Genomic DNA, 12,693 nt, shown 5'->3' with positions numbered 1-12,693 from the left:
CACGGTAAACTTAGTAACACCTGTATATAAATTTGGCAATTTCCTTGAAGAAGAAATGATTAAACTGTCATTTTTTTCCTATTTACAGTAGACAGATATGTGTGGAATCAACTGACAACGCTTTGAGAGTGTGTGTACACTGCATTTCAGCACAATACGTGTGCATTCAGTTATATAAAACCACACGGGATTTGCAATACCTTACAAAGCATTACAAAAATAAAATAAAAATGTTTCAAAGCGGCGGCTAATATTTGTATCCATTGAGAATTACAATATTGTCTTTAGAAATCACCTCCAAAAGTATGTGCAATATCTTTTTATGCCCCCTGGCTATTTGGCTCTTGAGGTTTGTCCATCCTTTCTAAATGACATTGACTTTTTCAGCAATGAACATGTTAGGGCACTATAAAACAGACACGTAGGAGAGGTGAAGTCAGTCTCTCCATTCCAAAGTGTGGTCGGATACACAAAGAATATTTATTCACAGATGGCTACAAAGATGGGGGGGGGACACATAATAATAGCGGTAATGATAATAATGCAAAAATTGGGTTTAAGGTCCTTGTGTGTTTGGTAAATACTGATTGTCGAAATAAACTATTACAATTAAAATTGAGCACTTGTTTAGCCAAAAATGTGGGCCCGTCTTCTACATCTAGGTGAACTTTATCAGATGGTCTCTAGTGTTAGAACTGTTAACACAATAAATACATTTACCTTAGTTTGCACACTCTAATTTTAAACATAATAAGAGGTGCTTAAGATTAGTGTTTGCAGTCCAAGAACAATCCCCCCCCCCTTTCTCAACTAGAATACATAAATGTACAACGAAAGTTGAAGACTCCTTATTTATTTATTAACAGTTTCTTATATAGCACATACATATTCCGCAGCGCTTTACATAGAATATTTGAACATTCACATCAGTCCCTGCCCCAGTGGAGCTTACAATCTATATTACCAACCACATGTACACACACACACACAGACAATCTAGGGTTAATTTGTTAGGAGCCAATTAGCCTACCAGTATATTTTTGGATTGTGGGAGGACACCGGAGTACCCGGAGGAAACTCGCCCAAGTACGGGGAGAATGTACAAACTCCGCACGGTTAGAGCCATGGTGAGAATCGAACTCATGACCTCAGCACTGTGAGGCAGTAATGCTAACCATTACACCATCCGTACTGTCCTTTGGGTCAGTACTGTATTAGCACCATTCCCTTCCACTTTTACATTTTAATCAGCACAATTTCATGCTGTCTGCATAATAGAATGGGCACTATTACAGGTACAGATGGAGCGGGTCTCGCTCTGGCAGGGGATGGCGGAAGATTCACCATCCGCCATCCCCCACCAGCCGCCGTAAGGGGATGCGCGTGCACGAGATGCGCGCACATCGCCTTACAGCGGGGCTCCCGCCGGGTCCCCGCCACCTCGCCGACGGTCGCCCCGGGTCCCCGCCGCCTCGCCGCACCCCCCCTAACCCTGTCCGTCTCCCTGAAGCGGAGACGGACAGGGTTCCCGTCCCCCCGCCGACGGGAAACTGAGACGAGCGTGCGTGTGAGACGCGCGCGCGTCTCAGTCAGATGGGGCGCCTCTCCGACAAATTCTTAGCGCTGGCGCATCGCCAGCAAAAATGGGAGGCACTCCATCTGTAAGACCTAGAAAACTTGATATAATGTGTTCGTATTAGGTATGTTTGGGACCTACCTGATAATGTTCGTCTGGACATGGTGGAAGGGCCCACAATTTTAGCCAAACATACTGTATACTAAAAATGTCTCTTTATTATACTCAGGGCTTAGGTTAGTCATGCAGAGGTGACGGAACTCCTTTCTCTATGCCACCTAATTACCCCTCTCCCCTCATTAGGCAGAGACAGGGCCAGTGGTAGGGTTTTTGGCAACCCCCGTGAAACTAGAATGCTTTTCTGTGAGAATTACTGTTCAGGGCCAATGTGGAGGTTACAATGTTCCACTTCACCATTAGAGGTGGTGGAACTCAGTTCCACCCTGTTCCCTCTCACTTTAACCCCTGATTATACTCCATTTTAATTGTTATGAATCCTAAAGGGTCAATGTGATGTCTCATCCGGTCCTATGCGTGGTCCCCTGCACATCAGACCTGAGTCGGAGGTTAGACTGGCATGCAGGTATGACCTCCGACCTTGGACCTCCCTCCCGGCGTAGGGCAAGACGGGGTACAGGGATCACATGCGAACCATCACAAGTAAAGGACCGCATGTGATGCATCACATGTGACCCTGCTGCCCGGGAATGTCCCGGATGGCCCGCAGGTGATCGGCTGCGCATACACTGCTGCAAGTTATCGCAGTAGGGCCCAGCTTTAGAGTGTTTACCTGCATTCTTCTCTCCTGCATAACACTACAAGTCTCAGAACCGCTTATTATGTTTTAAAATTAAGGTGTGTCTTTCATGCGCTCCCACATATGTTCTGACTGTCAGCAGCCAGAATGTAGACCAATCATTTTTGACTAACTAACCCTATCCCTAAATTTAAATATACAGTAGTACTAAACTGTACTATCAATATTCTAACATTTCATATATCGAAATGTCAACATCCCGATTGTCCACCTTCAAAACATGACAACAGTTTGGTGTCAACATTCTGTCCGAATATTCAAGCACAGTCCAATGCAAAAAGTACAAAAAGCCTGGTTCTTCATTTCACCGAAAACTATTTTTAATATCGATCGATATTTTTGAGCATTTTCGCGACATCTAGATCATATTTTGTTGTCTTCTATCTTTATCGCTTATACTGTCATATTCCAGAGAGGAGACTGGATTCTTTAAATTGTACCTTATCGAGTAACAGCATTAAGGAGCGGAAGGACTCTGTATCTGTTACATGAAATGGACCTGGCAGACCAAGGAGGTCAGTGGCTGGGACCTTCTGCCACAGTATCCATCAAACACATGCATATTCCTACAGAGCTTAATGATCGGGGTGCAAATGTACAGGAATATTCAGTTCTACAGATAAATATTAAAAGGTAGCTTTTGTATCAAATATCCAATAAATGATTTATTATTAATGCAGTTCCTGACTATAAAATGCTCAGATGACGCCCATATCCTTATATGCTATGTTATGGATATTTGGAAGTGCTTGACACGGTGACACTCCGGCTAAACCAGTACAGATGCCCTTCTCTGAAGAGACATGGCTGCTTGTGATGTGCTAATTACAAGAACGTTCTCAGGGAATAGGGATGACATTGCTGTGAAGAAATCATTGATCAGCCTGCTGTTGGGATACCTTCACAAGGGTGTTCTGGAACCAGGGAAGTTCAGAGCTGGCGGTGTCCTCTAACACACAATAGGCAGTGCCGAAGTAAATTCCCGTCACACAATAACAGATACGCTCTGTGAGCACTGCTGTCACCATTCACAGAGCACATCAACTCCAGTGTGACAGGAACCCGCTGCCGGAGACATACTAGAAAACACTGCTTTCTTTGACTAAGGAACATAGTTGCAGAAAATGGCTGAGTTGCAGAACATTACATCTGCGACCACATGCATTTTATGGCCAAAGGCCTGCGGCCAAGGTTCCACAGTAAATCTGAGTCACATTGCATACGAAGGTGCGTACACGCTAGACAATATTCTAAGCGATATCGTCTAGTATGCCTTGATCCTAGATTCTAGGAATATCGTCTAGTATGCCTAGATCCTAGTAGGTCCTTGTTAACGAGAGCCATACTGCTGAATGCTGGTCAGCCAGCATCGGCAAGTGTGTAGACATTTGACGATGTCGGTACCCTCCAGTAGGTACCGTCATGCTCGACCCCGCTTGGAACACATAGCGTCTAATGTGTACCCAGCTTTATATTTTGAGTTTACCAGTGTGCTTAAATCCAATATGTGATCTATAGGGCTTAGCAGCTACAGTACTTCTATTTTCAATGCAAATTTTATTTATTTATTTTTTTATTATTTATTAATAGTTTCTTACAGTATATAGCGCACACATATTCCGCAGCGCTTTACAGAGAATATTTAAACACTCACATTAGTCCCTGCCCCAGTGGAGCTTACAATCTATATTCCCTACCACACAGACGGTTTAGGGTTAATTTGTTGGGAGCAAATTAGCTACCAGTATATTTTTGGATTGTGGGAGGAAACCGGAGTACCCAGAGGAAACCCACGCAAGAATATACAAGCACCACACAGTTAGGGCCATGGTGGGAATCGAACCCATGACCTCAGCGCTGTGAGGCAGTAATACTAACCATTACACCATCCGTTCTGCCCCGCAAAATGGACAAAGATGGCTGTGATGGATTCAGTATTGAATCCCGGCGGTCGGGATCCCGGCGTTCAGAATCCCGACGCCGGAATCCCGACAGCCGAAATGCCGACAAGGGGGGGACGTGGATCGCCCCCCCTTGCGGGCTCGCTGCGCTCGCCACGCAGCGGGCCCGGTGCCTCGCTACGCTCGGCACGCTATTTTATTCTCCCTCCAGGGGTGTCCTGGACACCCCAGGAGGGAGAAAGTGTCGGCATTTCGGCGGTCGGGATTCCGGCGTCGGGATTCTGAACGCCGGGATCCCGACCGCCGGGATCTTAACTGCATCCCGGCTGTGATGACTCAGGAGAAAGCAACGTGTATGTGGATGGTGTCTCTGTCTACGAATCACATTCATATACTGTATGTCGACAATCCTAACCCATTGGAATATCATCATAGAAGTGATAACTAGAATTCTGATTTGAATTATTTAAAATCAACCCAATCTAAAAATACACCTTAGACCTTTTATAATGGCTGGTGTGCACAACTAGATTTCTGTCTGTAAATGGCAAATTTATCTTTTTTTCTCTTGGGAAATCCATACAGGTTCCTGAAGGTTGTTCCACTTTCTTAGCTGCTGAATTATAAGGAGCAGCAAATACTACAGAAGATTTTTTTTTTTAGAAAGAAAGAAGCAGCAGCTATGTGTACCCTTAATATTGCTGCCCATTCATACTTAACATTTGAAAGAAAGCAGCAAAGAACAAATTGGAGAAAAAAAAATTATACATTTTTGGACGCGATTGTAATTTAAATTGTTATTTGGGAAGAAAAAGTATTAATCAATTATACCTATTTAATTTATAATCAATTTGCTATAGCAAATTAGGACCAAATGCAAATAATTTTATATATTTGCTGTAAATATTTTCGTATTCACATTACATGACTTATTTGTGCCACATTTTCAAAGGATTCATGATTACATTTGTTACAGGGAGCGAAGACAAAACACACAGATTTGTTGATTAAAGTCCCCTTTAATGTAAACTATACGGACATTAGACGTCATGCAGGAAATTCATGATTGGATTATGGCCATATATACATTGGTGCTTGTACAACACAAGTTTAATTATCAGCCTTAATGTGTGCAACTTGAGCAGTAAGTGGAAATATTGGGAATGGTCAGACTGGGAAGAATGGGTTCCAGCGCTAGCCTTGTCTACGCGCGTTGCTGCACTAGTATTTAGAAACACTATTAAATGCATGTAAAGTATAGGGGCCAATTCAGACTGAATTTGGCCCCTTCCCGGATGTCTGGTGTTTGCGTATGCGCATGTGTGTTTTTAATCCATGTGTAATCCCCTGGAACAAACGTCTTTATCGAGTTTCACACGGACACCGGGCTAGAGCATGGGAATACCCAGCGTCTTATGGGTGTCCCCATAAAAATGCTGGGTGTCATAGGCGCCGATTTATAGTTTTGCTGGTGGGTGCTCAAGCCAAAAATATAGAGGAGTGGCTTCATGGGGAAGGGGTGTGGCCACAAAATAACACCAATTTATATTATGGAGCACAGTTGTCTCCAATAATCAAATTAACGGCAACAGAGTTCCACATACATAAATGCCCCCACAGTGCAGTTACATAAATGCCCCCGCAGTGCAGGTCCATAAATGCCCCCACAGTGCAGGTACTCCGCAGACAGAATACTGTTTCCCAGGTGGCGGGTCTGGCAATGTGGGTGCTGCAGCCTCAAATTAGCAAGTTAATATGGCGGCCCAGCAGCGGGACTCGGGCCCGTGGGTGTTCATCAATTTCACAGAATCGGCACCTATGCTGGTGTTCCCTTGGAAACGCAGGCGGGCCTATGCCTGCTCGAGGTGGGCACTGACATCACATGATGTCAGTGCTCACTATCTTTTCAGCCATTTATGGCCTTTCTCTGGCCTTTTCGGCCCTTCACTGACCTTTATTTGGGAGAGACCATTGAATGATTTTTATTCCCCTCAATCGCATGCGAGTGGATGTGGACGGCGCTCGCGGCGGGGGATGCGGCCTGTTGCTAGGGTGGTGCTTACCCACTCACTGAGCAGAAATGATATGCTGCCTAGTGAGAGGGTATTAATCGGGCCCATAGTCATGTTCAGCTCATGTTATCCAGATTTGAGGATGTGAAGTGCCATAAAATGAGAGAAGAAGGTTGGGCGATGACCACTGTATAAAGGCAGATAAGTAGGATAAAAGATGAAAGAAACCCTTAGCTGTGGTACTCAATGGCTCAGCATCACTCAGATGAAGTGCCTTTGTACTGCAGGGGTGTGGCCAAATATAAAAGGACTGGCACTGGCCACTCCCAAGAATCCTCGGCCTGGCTGAATAATACCAGACCCACCTGCCTCTCTACGCCCCGACCTGATGCATCCGTTGTGTTCCAAAAGTCATCATGGCAAAATATGGAGTTTAGTGGATATTACCATTTTTGAAAGTATGTACATCACGGCGGGATGTATCAACATACATCTCCGCCCTTCGCACGGCAGCCGCCGCGATGCTACCGCATATGTACTAACATATGCGGCCAGCATCGGGCTGCGGTAACGGAGACCCCCGCGATACCTGTGATGTTGGCTGCGGGGGTCTCCGTCACCTACCGGCGGCTGCCAGCGTCCCCCTGTGTCTCCTCCAACCCCCTGAAGCCGGATGTCCTGCCGGCTGTCACACCAGGGGGAGGAGATGATCACAGGAAACATAGGAAAATGCCGTAAAACGGGGGTTTTACGGCATTTTCCCTTTAGTAAATCTCGCCGTAAATCTTTTACATATAGTATATATATCAACTAGATTCAATTAGTTGTAGGTTTTGTCACATGGCCTCTTCTCCCGGGTAGCTTATCAGAGACCCACAATCAACCCCATAAGCAAGCCGGAAGCAGATGTTAAAGATTATTTCTTCTCAACAAGATTAAAAAACAAGTATAGTAGGTATAACAAAGGCGGTACTTTTATAAATGTGCATAGTTACAAGCAGCAATTACTATACTGGTACGCATACGCTAATAAGAAAATACATAAAAGCAATCTAGGCAGGTGCACACACTATAAACGTACATTATAGGTGAGACTGGATAATCATATAAAACAAGTTCTGCGTTTTGTAATGCCATTCCATTATAGATTGTATTTAGTGGAATCTAATCTATTAGTAGGACTGGTGCTGAGATGGTCAGTGCACAATTGCTGTAATTACAGATCGCGCCTCATATAATACACAACAGTTTTGAAAATATCACATTGTCTCTAATCTAATCTAAGGTAGAAATAGGTGAATTTATCACAACTTATATCACCAATTTTTTTTCTCCTATTAGGCAAACAAATAATTGTTTCAGCTAATACACCCACACATTTCTGTTCTAAAAAGTAGTTTTGAGGGTATGAAAGTACAATTATTTTTTCTAAACATATTTTTCTTTATACAATTTGCTGTTTAAAAACAACATTTTAAACTATAGTTCGTAGCCACCCCACTTATCAAATAATTGCCTTCCTACGAGTCAGTACTCAAGTTGATTTGGGAGCCCAAACCTGCCAAAATCTGACAAATTTGGAATTATTTCTCTATCTAGAAACTAAAGAGTAAATTATAGCAAAGCATTCGGTTCAATTTCTGTCTTTCCTTATGCAAACTGTATAACCAATAATCAATGAACCAGTTAATAATGTATGAAAGCCAATTAACTATTAATTAGCTATCCCATTTTCAGCGAGCATCGTATTCCAAAACAAGCAGATTAGCTGGGCATTTGCATTGATTTTGTGTGATTTGTCTGTTATGCATATTTGTCAACATTTGTTCTTAGATTGCCAAATCCAATCAATCATGTCTAAAAACCAGATGAGCTGTAATCAATTACAAATTAGCATCTAATTGACACTAAGGGCTGCATTGTATTTTGCGAGATTAATTTGCCACAAGAACACAGCGTTTTACTAAACCGCATTTTGCCAATTTTTGGGGTTAGACAAAGCAATTATGATGGAACGGCAAAGACCATGTAATGCTAATAAATTACATAATGCAGAGATTCCATTTAGCCTGTTTCTTTCCTTCTTGGTGCTGCAATCATTTTAGTGCATACCTAGAATTATTGGCATTCCAAGAATATATATATTATATATAATTATTGTTTTTCTTGTCTTGTATGTGTTTTTATTTGTTTGTTCTTTAAACTTAGACATTTTGGGCCTTATTCTAGTTCACTATTTCTGACAAAATCCTTCTTAGATGGACAAAACCATGTGCACTGCAGGTGGGGCAGATGTAACTTGTGCAGAGAGAATTCGATTTGGGTGGGGTTTTACTTCAAAGTAAGATCTATATCACAGTGTAAAAATAAAGCAGTCAGTATTTTCTCTGCACAGAAACAAAATAACTCACTCAAATCTAATTCTCTGTGCACATTTTAAATCTGCCCCCCTGCAGTGCACATGGTTTTGTCCATCTAAGAAGGATTTTGTCAGAAAGAGTGAACTAGAATAAGGCCCATTATAACACTGTCACGGACAAGGACAGTGCAATAACCCCTTCGCCATGGTGGTAGAGAGGAGAGGTTTGCTGTACTTTAAAGAATATCATGTACTTGACGAAGAACATAGAATGTTCAGAACATCGTCCTACTCTTCATTCCTTCCACCTTGGGGTGCCTTACTCCACAATTAGTAACAAAGGTTTTTTTTATTTTATTTTAGATTGATGTTCATCCCCCCTATTAAGACTCCCTTGGAAGGGTTTTATAATATTTCTGACACAGGCTTACTCGTCATGACACTAAGGGCCAGATTTATTAACAGCCAGCCAATCAGCTCGTAACCGCCATGTTACAGGCTGGGTTTGTAAAATGACAGATAGGAGCTGATTGGTTTGTTGCTTATGCTCCATGTTATCACTTTTGAAGCGTGATACATCTAGCCCTAAGGGGTAAATTTACTAAAATGGATTTTTATTGAAGATGAGATGTTGCCCATAGCAACCAATCAGATTCAACTTATTTATTTAGCACATTCAAGAACATAATAGATAGAATTTGATTGGTTGCTATGGGTAAAATCCCTTCTTCAACAAAACTCCCATCTTAGAAAATGTACCTCGAAAACTGAGAGTCTGTACAGTACAAAATCGTATGTCTACTATAAATATAGGGATAGGGAATTGCAATATAAAATCAGTGATCTAATGGTTTTATTCATGTCCACATAGTCTTATAAGAATGGTCATCAATGGTTGACTAGTCATGCAACAGACAACCCATAACTATCTAATCCCAACATTTTTGAAGCCTTTTGATCTTGGGATGGCAAAGATCTGCTGTAGGGTGGATGGCCTACATGTAAACCTGATGAAAGTTGCCTGTAGCTCTTTGGATTTCCTTTCAGCATTACTAGTCTAAGCAAAGGATGTCTTCTCACTTTAGACTTAAAAAAGTTGTTGTTTTTTATAAATAATTTGCCACTAATTGTGGGGAAATAAATTGTAGATTTCTGCTGGGGTGAGTTTATTTGATCATGCTGTTCTTCTTGAATAGTGCACAGCATTATTATTGAATGCCTAATGCTGGGTCGATATAACAAGTAGAGTGTGCATAACCTTGGGTGCCGGATGACCCCCATAGAGGGAGATAGAACCTGTGAAGAGCGTAGCGAGCCACCGGGCCCACAGCATGGTGAGCGCAGTGAGTCTGCAAGGGGCTTCTTTGTGCTTGCACCCCTGTCGGAGCACCGGCAGTCGAGATTCAAATGTCGAGATACTGACTGTCGGTATCACCACTGTCAGAGGCGCATTCCACATCCCATAATCTTATATACACCACCTTTGTACTTGTTCTAGAAGAGTTGCTGGGAGCATTACAGAATCTTATCTATCTAAACAACAACTTCCCCATTCCCAAGCTCAGATGTCCATTGATGTTCCCAAGGCTGATGATATGGGTTACCAAAACAAAACATCTCAGCTGGGAACATAGGATGAAAACAAAGTCAGAAAATATAAAAGCTTCACATCAATCTTCACATACTGTATAACCACTAAGATGGGCACCTGAAATGGACTTTGCAACATATATATATATATATATATATATATATATATATATATATAGTAGAAGACTGTGTCTGACTTATTTCTAAATCCTTGGAGTGCCGCCCTAAGACCTGTTATATTGCAGAGATTCTTCATTGAACCCTGAAGGGAAGGCAACCAGGTTCATTCTTTAACGTTAACGGATTGCCGGTCCACTGGACAGTAATATATATATATATATATATATATATGTATATATATATATATATATAAGAAAATAGAATAGAGGTGCGCTGTATCACCAATACCAATTCTTTAAAATGTAACTTTTAGATTCAATCAATCAATCATAGATAAAAACAAATGAACATTTATTTAGCAATTTTCCAATATGTGTGATTTCATCAACATTTTCAAAGATGTCACATAGAAGTTCAATCCGCAGCCCAACGCGTTTCGTCCTTCAGGACTTCATCAGGGGCAATGAATAAATCTCCAGAGGTAATGAATCCTATAGTTGGAGATGAGCAGGTATGTTCTTTAGAGCAAAATATTGGTATTCCAGTTATTAGTGCAATAATGAAGGTAGTATTCTGACCACCTATTTAACAAATGCGTAAACTTCAACAATGCTTGCCAATAAATCACTCCTGTCACAAACGTGGGTGAAATTTCTCAAGTGAAAAAACGCTGTATAGCACAGGTAATCAGAGAGACACTGGCTCACTAGAATACAGTGCTTAATTCCTTAATATGGCATCAGCCAAAACTTTGCCACAAGCGCAAAAGGTAATTTCTTCAATAAGGACTTATTTCTTGAAACTTTGGTAAAATTCAGATCAACAGGTTGGATTTCAAATTGATGGGTAATCTCTTGTGTCTCAACTAGTCTAGATGACAAACACTGGCAACAAGTCTCACCTACTCACCCCAAGAGTCCTTCTTGTGCAGATACTTGGAGAAGTATCTAGGTCATATTGAGTTCTCTAGATTGCAATTGATTTACTTACTATAATTTGCCCAATTTCCAGGCCAATGCACCTGTCCAGATCACTCTAGATTTGAATAATGTCAGAATATAATATTTATAGGCCGAAGAACCAGTATATTTAAAAAGTCATGGGCTTTCAAAATTGGTCCTCCCATGAGAAAAAGTGGGGTTCCCCTATTATTTATAAGCAATTTGCAGCAGTAATATAAAGCCAATGGATGTTTTCAGGACCTTAAGAAAATTCCTACAGATATTAAAATGAGGGGGTATCAAGTGTTTCGCATGCAGGTGGCCACTAGATGGCATTTGATTGAGCAATAAAGGTATTTTTCCATTTGGGCACTCATAGCCACCATCGCTAACATTACTTTTAAGCTGATCCATCATTTTGGTGGCCAATTTAAGGAATCAAAATGTTAGCTAATAGCGGAGGAATGCTGCCTACTGAATGTATCTTTGCAAATATGCAACCTGTAACTCCCAATTTACGCTAACATTAAGGCACTGATTAATATGGGCAGCAAATAAACAATTTACTATAGCATGACTCCAAGAATACAGCAATGGAATCCTTGTATTCTAAATTAAAACTGTATTTTAAAAAAAAATTTACAGTTTTTCATAATTTCCAATAACTAAATTAATAATTTTGTTTTAAAAATATTGCTTTTACAAATAATTCATATTGTATGCCTGGGTTAATTAGTTAAATTAGTTAATTTTATGATTTAGGTTAATTTAAATATATTCATTATATCATTTTAATATTAACATATCCATCATATAGAAGGTCAGAAATTGTATTCGGCCTGTTATACATACACATAAATCACAACTTAAACGTATCTATTAGTACTGTTCTATTTATAATATTATTAGTTGTTGTTATTATTATTATTAATAATAAAATATGGTATCTTAATATAATTACAGTACACTTTTATTGTGGCATGTATGTATGTTAACATTCAACACGTGTTTTAACATTAAAGTATTTAATTGTAATTAAGGAAATAAAAAATATAACAAAAAAAAATACTTATTAATTTTGTTCAATCAGACAGAATATAACAATACTTTTGATCATTTAACATTGTATTGTGATACCTAATTAGCTATGCCAATAGTTACACAGATATAATTGAAATTATTGACAATGGCTAACATCAAAGTAAAAATTCAGCTTCTCAAATCAAACATAAAGATTGGTTCTATCAAGCTTTTTCTTTACGGCAATATTATTTGTATGTTTTCTTTCATATGGTGTAAAGGGCCGGAGGGGGGTGGGGGCAGGCATTGCCGTTAGGCTGAATGGTTCAGGCTTGGAACATTTATCACTATGATCAT

General features: G+C 40.6%; 1 protein-coding gene across 2 annotated transcripts in view; it reads right to left on the bottom strand.

The window, feature by feature from the left end:
- The window catches only part of ZFHX3 (zinc finger homeobox 3), a 692,957-nt gene that overhangs the window by 446,927 nt on the left and 233,337 nt on the right, over nt 1-12,693 (bottom strand). The gene's annotated exons all lie outside the window — the stretch shown is intronic.

This window comes from Crinia signifera, chromosome 11, assembly GCF_055691185.1.
Source record: "Crinia signifera chromosome 11, ASM5569118v1, whole genome shotgun sequence".
NCBI classification, from domain to species: Eukaryota; Metazoa; Chordata; class Amphibia; order Anura; family Myobatrachidae; genus Crinia; species Crinia signifera.
The sequence above is the reverse complement of the archived record's forward strand: the minus strand, read 5'-3'. Positions and strand labels throughout refer to the sequence as shown.